Raw genomic sequence first — 13,374 nt, 5'->3', positions numbered from 1 at the left:
AGTCTCTGTCATGAGCATAAATTAACTCCTTAAAACTACTCATAGATATAATTTCAGTGCATTGTAGTTAATTGAGATGATGTAAGCCCTTGGCTGTCCAACCCATAATTTAATTAATAATTGTACACATTTTTTTAACATTGTGTAGAATATATTTTGCATGACTAGGCAACAATCTATTCAGTATATCAGGAGGAGGCAAGGATTAATTTGGGAAGATTTCAGAAATCCCAGTCAGTGCTAAGAACTCTACTATCTTATGAACTAGTATTAATTTACATGCATCTTCATTGTTAATTCGTTGAAAATGTATGATATGACGAAATGTTTTCGAATTCTACAATTCTTTCAAAGGGAAAATTAGGGAAGTTGGGTATTTAAATGAAATAATAAACAGAATTTAAAATACATGAGAAGAAAATACTGTCTACACGCTCACCACACAGGCCTGATGAACTGCAGCTATAAACAAGAAAGAAACCTTTGAAAAAATGGGATACACCACAAGGACAAAAACTGTCAAACCTGTGGCTAGAGAAGATGCATGAGCTAGAAGTGACAAGCTGACTAAAAAGATGAAGAGAAGTGAAGAGGGTAAACTCACAAATATTAAGGCAGTTTTGTCAAGTTCAGAGAAAAGGCTTTTTTTATAGGTACACTAAAAGTGCACTTTGCAACTCCAACTCTATGTATTGGTGAGCTACTTTACACTGACATGCAATCTAGTTCTACAGGTTTATACTCTATTCCATAAGAAAAAAATCTTATTGTAATTGAAGCAATGCCTCCTTAACACTGTTTATTTTGTGTATTCTTTGGTCATCATTGTTTGAGGTAAAATTTTGGCCTTGCAGTCTGATCATGTATCTAGGACTGTTTTTACACAACACAGATGTCCATGGGTGTGTACTATCCAGGATTCCCACCTATGCTAAAATCCATTCTCTAGTTATGAGTTACTTGTATTTTATTCTGTGCACCAACATGAAGAATTCAACAGGGGACTGAAGGAAGGAAAAGAATTTCAGTGCAGTGAAGTCTGCAGAACAGAATCAGCTGTCAGCTGAGCAAGAAAAAGTATGGAAGAGCAAAATGAATTATGTTTGCACAGATTATTTTGCAAATTCTAATTAGTCAATGCTATAATTTGTGACTAAATTTCAAGACAGATTTAGCAAGTAGATATGAAATAAACTGGATTTTTTTAAAGTATGTAATTTATATTGGAAGACTTCTACATAAGAGAAAACAAATAGTGAATTTAATCAAATAGAGGTAACAGTATTTCTGAAGCATTCAGAAGTACTTTTATGTCGGTATCTGTACTTCACCATTACCAAGGGCAGAAAATCCTAGTAATCACACTAATGAACTTGGCAGAAATGAAAGGACTGGATATGGGCAGTGTGACCATTCATAGGTCTTTTGAAAACATCTGAGATCAACCATATTCCTAGAGGCACCTGCATAGGAAAATGTGCCAATGCTGTATCAGCCTACCTGCTTCAAGTGTGACTTGATACCTTGCAAGCCAGTAGCCTTTCAACAATGATGTGTTATTGTCAAACACATAACCAGGCTTACACAGGCATCCATTTTGCAAGGATTTATAAAGGTTTTGTGTGTCGGGTGGGTTTTTTTTGTTGTTGTTGTTTTTTTGGTTTGTTTTTGTTGGTTTTTGGTTTTGTTTTGTTTTGTTTTTTAAGGAAATTGCAAAATTGATCAAACTTGACTTAAAGGTGACAGACTGAAGTTGCAACTTGGAAAAATTCCAGGGAGGGAGGGGGAAATCACTTTGAAAATCATAAACCACTGCAGCAGATTGTCCAGAGACATTGTAGAAACTCTCTATATACTTGAAGCTATTCAAATTTTGATGGGACAAAGTATCACAATATTTACTATGTAAAACATGGTTTTCTTTCCACCAAGTATTTGCTGCATCTGTGGAATTTACTTTGACACAACAAACATTCAGTGTTCAGATGAATATTTTTGTTTTGAGACTGAGGAAAAAAGGCAGTAGAGATTGTGGATCCAGGCAAACCTGCTAACTCTAACACTGGCAGATATGTGAGTACAGTACCTCTGGAAGAGATGATGATTATATGTGAATAGCTCTAATAGTCTACACTTCAGTCTGTTGTGTAATGCTTTGCTATATTGCTATCATCTCTCTAACTGGAATGAGATTCAATAATATTCTCCTCTGTTCTGGAAATCTTTACACACAAGATATTTTTCTGATGTAGCAATTGTTCTCCAAAAGCCTGAAAGCACAAAGATCCTATTTAAAAATGTTGCGCCTTTTATCCCTTCAGGTTCCTTCTGAAGCTTTGAAAAATAAAGCCGAGGAGACGGCAACTGTCCAGAGAAGTAGGGAAATACACACTACCTCACAAGATCTAATTTTAGCTATAAAGAAAAGGAGATATTGCTCTACTCGCAGAAAGTGAAGGCAATCTTCCTATCACCTCAGAGAGTGAACAAAACCACCTGTGATAATAAATTGGCCTTTGCACTGGGGACACATAGCAGAAGGGGTACCACCATCTTACACCCAGTGTTTTGCCTTATCACCTCCTGCACCTCATATAGACTGCAAGCTAAGCAGACCTCTCGGTTCCTCCCAGTTGGCAGAAGGTATTTTAGGAAGCGTCCCTCTCCTCTTGGTATATGCAGAAGAAATTGAGAGCAAAGAGTTAGCCTCTGTTGCATCCTGGTGACTGTAATGTCATGCTGTTTCCCAGATGCTGTCTCCCCCATCCATACAACTCTCCTTGTACAACACTCCCCTCGCTGTAGGAGCCACACTTCCGTAATATCAATGGAATACAAAACTAACAGAATTATTGTATATCAAAATAGCACTTCAAAACATCACAATGGAGGAATATAAAACCCTTGCCTAGGACAGGTTTTTTGAGTAATTTCTACAGTTTTGTGTGGTAAAGAGAGCAAGAGGATATTTTGTAAAGTATCAATACAAGGATAAGAGAGGATGACAGCATTGCCTGACAAAAGCCAGTAAGATATTTATGAGGACAATTCTGTTATAGAACAAAATTATTTTGGCTATTTGCACCAAGAACTTTGGAGAGAAAACAAACTGTACCATATGATGGGCTTTGTAAAGTATTTAAGGGTTCAGTTCCTACTGTATTCCCTGGGATATAGATATCTTGCTGAAAATCTCAGACCCAACATGCATAGAAAGAAACATTTAATAAAGAACATGAATGTACTTTTATAATTTTTTAGTAGCCTGAGAAACTACTTCAGCTCCTGTTCATGCTTTCTGAAGAGATGGTGCTTGCACAATAACTGCTGCTCAAATGCCATGGGTAAATCACTTAGACTTCAACATCATCTCAGAAGCATTACTTAATTGTTGTTACCAAGATGATCATTTTCTCTTGACATGACAGAGAAAATGATAAAGGAGATGCATTTTAAAACCAACTATTGCCTGAAGATAAAAAGGTGATATGACCCTGTTAGCAATTTCAGTTGAACCCTCAGAAGTAAATCTTTAATTCTGCATGTACAAACAGAAAAACCTCAGAGTTCCAAATCCTACCTGTTACAGGTTTGTTTGTTTGTTTGTTTTTATTTAACACCTACATATTTACTATACCTACCATTTTATTAATTTAACACACTAAGGATTTTTTAATAAAAACTATATATAAAGCCAGTAAAAATATCGTCAAAATCACATTTACAAGATTTGATAATGCAATCCTTTGTGTAGTGTTTTTGGTTTGTTGTTTTGTTTTGTTTGTTTGGTTGGTGGTTTTTTTTTTATTCCAAGACATCATAAATACCCAGAAATAATCTGATTTTTATGATTCATTGTACTGAGATTCCAAGTCAGAAATCATTACTATCACACACAAAGGATCAAAATCTGTTACACATCTACTGCATGAGAGTTCAGACTGCAGAGGTACTGCATTCCTGCACTGGGCAAAAACTCCTAAGCATTCACATGAACTTCACTGAATTTTCCTGGACAGTGACGACTTAAGGGCAACAGAATACTTCTCTGAATGAGTATCTCTAGACGTCCAGAAAGGTACTACACAAGATTTTTTTAAGGAGTGGCCAATAAGCACAAGACTTACAGTAAAATTAATACAATTATTATTTTAACTTCCTTGGAATCTGAAGTGTTTTACAAAGACATAAAACATTATAGTTTATATGCATGTTTAAACACACATACATATGTGATATATGTGTCATACAGGTGTTCATGTTTGAATACCTTTTTCTCAAAATAAACATTTTCCATTTTTAAAAAACATTTATTTCACAATACTCATCAAGAAAATAGTTTTCAACAATTATTTTTTTATTTGAACAAAATCGAACTCACACAAATCAAATCATTGGCTCCATATGTTGCATTTAGCAGACACTCACAGTTTCAGTTACTAACTGGAAGATGATTTCCCTTTGTTTTCTTTCACTATCAGCAATAATTTCAATACGTTGCATTTGAAAAGGGGCATTATATTCTTCAAATAAAAGATGTCACTCAAATTATCATTAAGCATTCAAGTGTAAACCCACTGTAGATAAAACACCAACTGCAATAATCATTAAAATTGTTTTTAACATACATCTTTTATTGAATTTAGAAAAAAATCTGTTTGTGATTAAAACTGTTACTTCCCAAATAATTGAAATGAATTAGTTATTTCATAATCCAGGACACTTTGAAAATTTTTAGTCAGAATCTTGTAGCTGTCTGATAACTCCATAAGCATCTGACTCAGCGTTTAGGTGAGTGTTGATACAGAATGGGCTGTCAGGCATTCTTCAAAAACCACTCTTTGATAGTTTTGGCTCCAAATCATAATTAATATTTAGCTCAGTATATTGGATATCAAAATACAAGACTCTGCCATATTAATTTGGATTAAACAGTGGGATATTTAGTCTATAAATCAGGATAAATTCTGCATATACTATTTGAGAAACAAAACACATGTAAGAAAAGGATCAGCCCTGTAATAAAAACCCTCTTTTCTTTCACTCTCTCCTCCTATCTTCTATTCCCCCCAAGAAAAAATGAAAGCAAGAAGCCAGTGACATCAAATTAGGAATTCACACAGAAGGCATATAAGTGTCTAAATTCCACCAAAAGAGCCAATTCATAGCTTGGGTGAAAAATGACAGTTAACAACCTTTAAAAGAAAGAGCAGAAAAATAGCAAGTGTCATAACTTTGAATGCAATAGCTACATTTTTCTTCCCTGATTTCAACACCTGGATTGTTGAGTGCCAGTAGCCATAGCAACTCGCTCAGCGTGCCAAGGCTCTGAGGTGGTTCTTCAGCAGAGCGCTGCCTGCATCGGCTATTGTGCAAGCTACCAGATCTATCTGCATTCAGCAACCATGGTTTTCCTCCAAATCCTCTCTCCTCTGTCCCCTAGCACACATCAGGAGGCTTTTGTCTTGTTTATAAACTCTCCAAAGTCCCTCCCTCTTTCCCTAGTAATTGGAGATCAAAACCCCTCTCCTTGCTGATCATAGGGCAACCTAAGGAAACTATGCAATTAGATACATTTAGATGCAGTCATGCATTTAAAGTACACTCAGACCCAAATATTTCAACCCCGAAATAGTTATATTACCTTTCAGAAATATTGCAAAAGAACAATACAAATGAGGTGTTATTAAAAGAGAACAAAAAGTGTCATCTATCACACTGAAAGACAGTAGATTACCCCCACAAATACCAGATTGAAATAATTTTTACCTATAACACCTTACTATATACCTTAGGTAGACTTCCACGTTCAATGTAGCAAAGCATCTACAAAAACACCATCACTCATGAATGAAATATTCTGAAATACAAGTGATGTTTAACACAGCAGCTTCATTCAAAAGCAGTACTAATTCTCAGCACCAGAAATAAGGTGCTCCCCTGACAAAGCATTCCAAAAGATCAAGATGGAAATAAAACTGATCAATTCACTAACATCTAGTAACTCTCCATTTTAACATTTTTTTTTTAAAAAAAAAAAAAAAACAACAAACAAAACAAAAAAACCACCTCACAAGGAGTCACAGAAATCCCTTAAGTAGCTATTACCATGCTTTTACAAGTACCAACAGAGAAACTAAAGGCTCGGCTACCTGGTGGTGTAGTGGTGGCTCAACACACTTAGTAGCATTCACTGAATTTCCTCTAGCTGTACATAAACGACATAGTGAAAGTTTGATTTGTTTAAAACATAATAGTGTTATGCTAAATTGATTTATCTTGCATTTTCCCAAGGTAGGGGTGTGGGTATGCACATCGACACTGTGGCTCAGGCAAGGTCTCTGAATGAACCACTCCCACTCGATCACAAGTGGGCCCTTAGCAACCTGACCAAGGCCATGTATTAGACCACAGGTAAGCATGTTGTGGCCTGATGTGTAAACGATGGAGCTTGCAATAGCTTTTCCACCACAGATAGTGCATAACAGTACTCCTGTTCCTTCTGTTAACCACCTTTGAATTCATCTTTGACATCAGAAGATCCAAGATTTGAATGGATCTTAATTTAGGATCTGATCCTTTCAGCAGACACAGAGTTCTTACACTCTACAAAAGAGCATCTCAGTATCAATGATTGATTTTATGATCCTGACAGTGCTTCCACAAAAAAAGGACTAGCAGGAAACTCATTTTGCCCCTAAAAAGAAATCACAAGAATAAAAAGAAAATTTAAATTAGCTTTGGCGCAAGTTACAAAAACTGAATGAAGAGTAAATCCACAGACCCAGAAAGCCAGCTCTATCAAGTGATTAGGGTGACCTAATCAGTGCTAGAGCTTCACAGAAAACTTAATCCAGTAACGCAGATGCAGTCTAATAGAAACCTTGTATCTTAAAAAATTAAGAATTTAGTAAGTAATAGTAGTGCCCAAAGAATTATTAAAATATGCAGAGTTCATCTTAGAAACTCGAGACAAATCACCTAGAGCAGCTTGTTGGCAAAACAGTAATAACAGTTTATTTTTGACATAAATAAGAGCATGACAGGATAATGTCCCACAAAGAATAGATGTAAACAACTGAAAGAACATTGAAAACATTTGATCAATATGAAACTTGAAATATATTAGAATTTTTCAAGACATCTGGAAGATTTCTAAAACTAATCCTATCCTTCACTTCTTCATCCCCTGAACACTATATGAGCATAACAAAGATAACAAGTTTTGCAGGTAGTTTAACCTGGCAGAAATTGTACTGATGCAAAAGATGCCCTATTCATGCTTAGCTACTCATTTCTTACTTCCCCGCTTTGCACTCTTCCTTGTTCAAGGGCGAGTATTTAAGCCACTCGGAAATGACCCATGCAGGGAATCGATGGATTTCAAACTAAACTGGGGAGGGAGGAATAAAGCCAGTTTCAACTATAGCAAGGTCCCATCTGGTTCATTTCAGTCAGCTCAGATGGATGGAAGGGAAGGAAAAGCTTCCTCCAGTGGCAGGATTATATTACCTTTAGGTGCTTGTGGAACTATAACATATACTTAACACTTCAAGTCGTTTGAATAGGTGTCTGACAAATTATAATAAACCCTAAAAATGTCACCTGGTATAACTATCATCCTATGTGCTGTAGCTACAACTCTGTTGGCAAAACAGCTGATTCTAGAGATAGAGGCTTTGCTAGTTCCCTAATGAAGTGATATCAGTAGAATCATGTTAACACATGTACACAGTAAATACATTACTGCATTGCATTAATTTGCTCGTAAAGAAGCTTTATTAAAAAAAAAAAAGACATGCTTAACATTTCTGAACTGGCAGAATTTCTAATGTGAGGAGAATTTCTACTATAAATCAAGACCATCTCTCTGGGATAGTCTTGGCCTGTATTTTCAGAAGTACAAATAGCTTTAGGTTACTAAGGGTGTGTATGCAAAGCAGGGTGTGAGGGATTAATACTGGCTCTCTGTAATGTTTTTGAGACGCAGAGTTTTGGAAGATCATTCTAACCATGGATTTTATTAGGGGATTCTGTGTACAATAGCTACAGGTTCCTTAATTACTGTTTGCAAATGAAATTTATATTCCAGAAGACAACAGAATGATACCCTGTTCTACTAGGTACTCTGCAAACACCACATAGGAGTGAATTTTTCTCCTGTAAAGCTTATTTAAATGAATCATGAAAAAAGAAACAACCAGAATATTTTAAAGTCCCTTGGCCAAGATCACTTGAAAGGACAATTGCCAGACCACAACTTTGACATTATTAGAATGCCTCTAAACAGAGGCATGTGCCTGTGGATTTGGTATTTTAGATCTGGATACTTAATTTATACAGTATATTAATACTAACATTATTTCAAGTCTAAGTCTTCATAAAATAATTAGAGCTTTCCAAGGACACTCAAAATCAAAAATCAAGTAGTTAGATGAGCAAAAAAGGAAGACTGGGCTACACAGCACTACGCTGACATACATACAATGCACATATGTATATGGAGCTGGTACCTGTAGTAGGAGAAGGATTTACTGTAGACAACAGTCAGACTTGCTGCGTAAGCATCACCTCTGTGAACAGAGCAGCATGGAGCTGGCACAGACAACTGTCCTGGTAAGCATGCAGTGACTAAGAGCAGCTCAGCAGATTAGGCATAAAGCTAAGGCTACCCAGTCTTTGGATCAAGTTGAGACATCTATTCTTCTCACCAAGAGAGAGAGAAGTGAATACTCTTCCTGTTTGAGAAGGTTATCTTTGAGCCTCTTATGACCTCTCCTTTTTATAGTTTTGGGAAGTTTTGAATCATATATTTTATATGTAAATCAGGTGGCATGGGATAGAAAAAACACTATAGCACTTTTTAACAGAAATCTGAATATTCAAAGAGGCGATACTAGAGAGCACATGCCCAGGCTGCCCTGAACAGAGCAGTTTATCTCCTGCTTTATTCCAGATCTCTGTTGTGGCAATTTTCACCGCTCTAAACATCAGGCCTGTATAAAGCCTAAAAGTGGCTACATCACTCAGTAAATTGTTAAAATCTCTTATTTTGATGTAATACCTGCTGACAAGATATGGGAAGCTACTTTGTGCGAGTGGAGCAAGCAACTACTTCAAGTTGCTGTGACACTCCCTGCCTTTTTAATTTCCTTGTTTACTGCCAGTTTTATTAGGCAATCAATATTAAAAAGTTATTCAACCCTGATAAAAAAAAAAAATAATCATTCAATTTAGCTTTTGTGCAGAGTAAAAGCCAAAGTGGGTGACGTAAATTAATCAAAACCAAAAAATTTTCCAACTACTGTATTTTGTCTTTGTGAAATAAAACAATTGAAAAAGTTAACAGCCTAAGCTGTTAATCAAGTTAACTGGAAACTATATAAGTGAATAATAATAATATGAAAAAAAAAAATAAAAAGAGTATGAGACATTTCACACTTAAAGCACTGAACAATAATAAGCTTCCACCTGCTAACATATTAATAATGCTGTTAAGAATATGATGTGCTTGACTCTGTGCCAGAGATTTCATAAGCCTATGCAATTTCTTATCTGTCAAGAAGCACTTTTTAGCTACTGGAAGAAATATAAAAAGATAGAAGAGGAGAAAGCCAGAAGAAAAAAATACTGCATTAAGACTTGAATGAGATTGTGAAAATCCAGTCACTTGACTCATTTACCATCAGGCTACATATATTGGAGAATATATAAAAGCTCAACTTTGCATCAGGATATAGATTGTACTGAATGACCTCACAGAACTTTTCCATCTGTGCTATTATTAATATGATGCAGACACTGTGAAACAGAGCTGGCAAAGAAATAGGATGTTATCAAAGAGATGATGGATAAGAAGGGAGAAGATAATGCTGATAGAAACAATTACTTGGTATAACAAGCAGGGCATATTGTAAAAGTGCTATGATGTAATGAGAGGAAGATAAGTTGATGCTCCTAAAAGTCAAATTATTAGATTTGTAGAGCTGGAAAAAGTAACATCATGGAAGGTTTGCAAGCTGAGCAAATAAATCAGAGTGAATAATCTAGCTCATGCGTGGCTCAAGAATTTCTCTAAACTAATTATACTTTCTCCAGATTTCTTGCTTTAATTTCCCTATTTCCATCACTTTCTCTGAGACTTAGACTATATGAATTGATTGAAACATTTTACTGTATTAGATATGTGAAATTCACATTTTTGGCTTACAAAAGCTAGTCACAAAATTCATTTAGGATTTTCTCATGCTTCATGAGTCAAATGATATTTACAGAAAAGTGTACCTCAAGTCCTAGAAAAATCCTTCTATTAAGTTTTATTACATTTGGAAGGACTCAAGTTTGGAGAACTTTTACTTTTTGTACTGCATAAGGCAGTGCCCCTTCTCATTAAAAATATATCCAGTAAGTCTATGTCTAGGAGGGCTTAAAAAATGTTTTAGGGAATGTTTCCTTGAATGAAAACTGTTTGTCAAATGGCTAAAAAGGGACAGAATACAATTATATAAAAGGGTGAAATGTAGTTTCTGTGTTCTAACAAGTATTTGTTGAAAACCTACTGTTAAACATTTGCACACTTTCTTGCCTAAGGGAGAAACTGAGAGTATAAGGGGGAACAAAGGGGAAAAAAAAAAAATAGTAGGTAAATCATGTAAGACAGTAATCAGAGCAAAGTTTATGCAGATTTTAAAAAGTGACACTCTCTCTGCCTTAGTGGGTCCCTGGAGAACAAGCTTGATTATTTATTCAGGAAGCATGTTCAGCAACCTGTGCTGTTAAAAAAAAAAATATTTACATTGCATAACTTTGTACTCAAGCATAGTAAAAGGTGACCCAGACTACAGCAGGTTCCCAGAGGAACACCTGAAGATGAATGGACATTTAATACATCTTGATGATCAAGGTAATTTTCAGTCTAAGTAACAGATGTGTCAGGGGACAACACCCTTTTTTGGATAAGAAGTAATTTAGGATAATTGAGGTTCAGACCATTACAGTGACACTGAGTGTTACACAATACTGAGTAAAGATTGTGTTTGCTGTACAACAATTACATGGAAAAGTGGCACTGGAAAAGTGGCACTGTAGGACTACAAGTAGAGAAAAATGTAATCATATTCAGCACAACTCCATCTTAAGGAAACTGCAGGTCTAACAAGGTCAGCTGAGTGACACCGTTGACAGCCTTAGGTCCTGTTGACTGCCTCTGCCGGGGAAGCACCACACTGCTTCTCACACAGCGTGCAAGTCCTACCCTCGATCATTTTTGTGACACTGTGGCCTCAATCATTTGCCCTGCCAACTGTTTAAGCCACCTCAGCTGGGAGCCTCAGTGAGAAGAGCCATCAGTTTACCTCTGCTATCAGTGTCATGAGCAAGGTCAAGCTAAGGAGAAGGCAAATTACTGCAGAACTTTTACTTTTGATATCTTAATCCTGCCATTGTTCTGTGCTGTCAACACCTTGGGGTTCTGACTAAGAAAAACTAGGAAAAGTACCGAACACCTTAAAAAATAAGTCATCCTTTGCCAAAGTGTCTGTTTCATTTGTCACAACTCCACATTGTTCCAAACTGCAAACACAATTTCACTCTCTGCCTGTATTATTGGGGACCCGGCCCCACAGCCCCAACTTGCCACCTCAGGCCAGCCACCCTGCAGCCCCCCCCCCCACAGCGACCACCGCACAGCCAACACAGAGTCACAGTTTTGTCAGAACTATAAAGGAATACTGGAGCTAGTATCTTTAAATCACAAGTTTTCAGAACCATTCTGCTGTTAGTTTCAGTGAAATACCTTCGGTAACCGTAAATTCATTGCCCACTGGAATAACCACACATATCACTGTCTGTTTACACAGGGAGCAGAAATATTTGAGAGTACAGAGGTCTCCCAGGTGGGAGCAAACCAGTACTTTATTAAAATGAGGGGGAGGCTTTACTTTATTTTTAGCATCAGTGTTTCTAATTATTAATTTCTTTTCCAACATCTGCAAAATATTCTGTGGCTGACAATGACAGCTTTGAAATACCAATATTTTCAACATTAGCTGTAAATTAGACTCAAATTAATGTTCCAAGAACTATTCTAGGTTTACAAAGATGAGGTTTTCAATAAATTTGCTTTGGTAATATTTGGCCTCTTCTGTTTTTGCATTTCTTAAGAGACAGATTTTAATTGGCGTGAATGTTCATAGAAATTGAACATCAAAAGATGTGATGAGAAAAAACTTTTTGGTAATTAATTTTACATTCATAATGAAGTTTATTCACAGCAGAAGTGTCTTAAGTGTTCATTTACCCTAGGATCAGAAACAATATAACACATCCAACCAATCATAGCTAAAATCACAGCCCTGGCAGTGTCCAAGCAAATAAAATGTTTGCATAATCAATTTGCCTTTAATACATGAAATTAAAAACACATGCTAAGAAATGGTCTTAGAAATTATTTCAGACAGATTTTTTTTCTGGGAAATAAAATAGTTATTTTTGTTTGAGTTTTAAAAGAACACAGTATTGTACTGAAATTTTCAACTAATGTTTAATTTGTAGTCTAGTGGGTTTTTTCTATTATTTCTTCATAATGTACACCTTTCCTTGTTTATATATTTAAAGCTCATTTCAAGTGCTCCAGAAGTTGTGGCACTGCTTCCAACTGTCAGTAGTGGTCAGAAATCATTTTCAGATTGACTGTAATTTAATACAAGCAGTAAACAATTTCAAAACTATACTGGAGCTGAGCAAGTATTTTCTGAACTTAAATCCACACAGTAAGTTCATTATAATAATACAGTCTTATGAGTATTAATGGTCAAATGATGATTCAATCTGTCACCTCCTATAAACTTTTGCAAAAATGAGGAAAATCACGATGTAACCTCCCAGATTTTTCAGAAAAAAAAATATTTCAGTTTAGGTGCTTGATATTAACACTTAAATACCAAGTTTTTGTAACCGCTACTGCTGCTGTCTTCCATAACACTATTGCATTGTTGTGCTCAGTTTCTGTGTAAATATAAATGAACTCTGGTATATGTAAAAGCACGTAGAGATGCATCTTTAATTGTTTCAGTACAGAAGGGAATTTAATGCTGTTATAATCAGCTTAGAATTAACTGATACTGAAAATGTACTGAGTAACAAAGCTCACTGAGCTTGCATGTCATCTACCTAAGATCATCCAGAATTTTCTTTCCTTTGCTGAAAGAACAAATATTTGAATTCATAAGTGGGCCCCCAAGGCCTTTAGTTATTAAAATACATATTTTAGCCCTTGCCCACCTTCACTAAGGATTCTTTTGTGCTGGTTGCATTTAATTCCTCTTCAGTCATTCCTTAAGCAGTAAGTTCCTATTTAGAAGGTGACTAACAACT

This window comes from Tyto alba, unplaced genomic scaffold, assembly GCF_018691265.1.
Source record: "Tyto alba isolate M040663 unplaced genomic scaffold, T.alba_DEE_v4.0 Super-Scaffold_17, whole genome shotgun sequence".
Taxonomy (NCBI): Eukaryota; Metazoa; Chordata; class Aves; order Strigiformes; family Tytonidae; genus Tyto; species Tyto alba.
Note: the sequence above shows the minus strand (reverse complement) of the source record.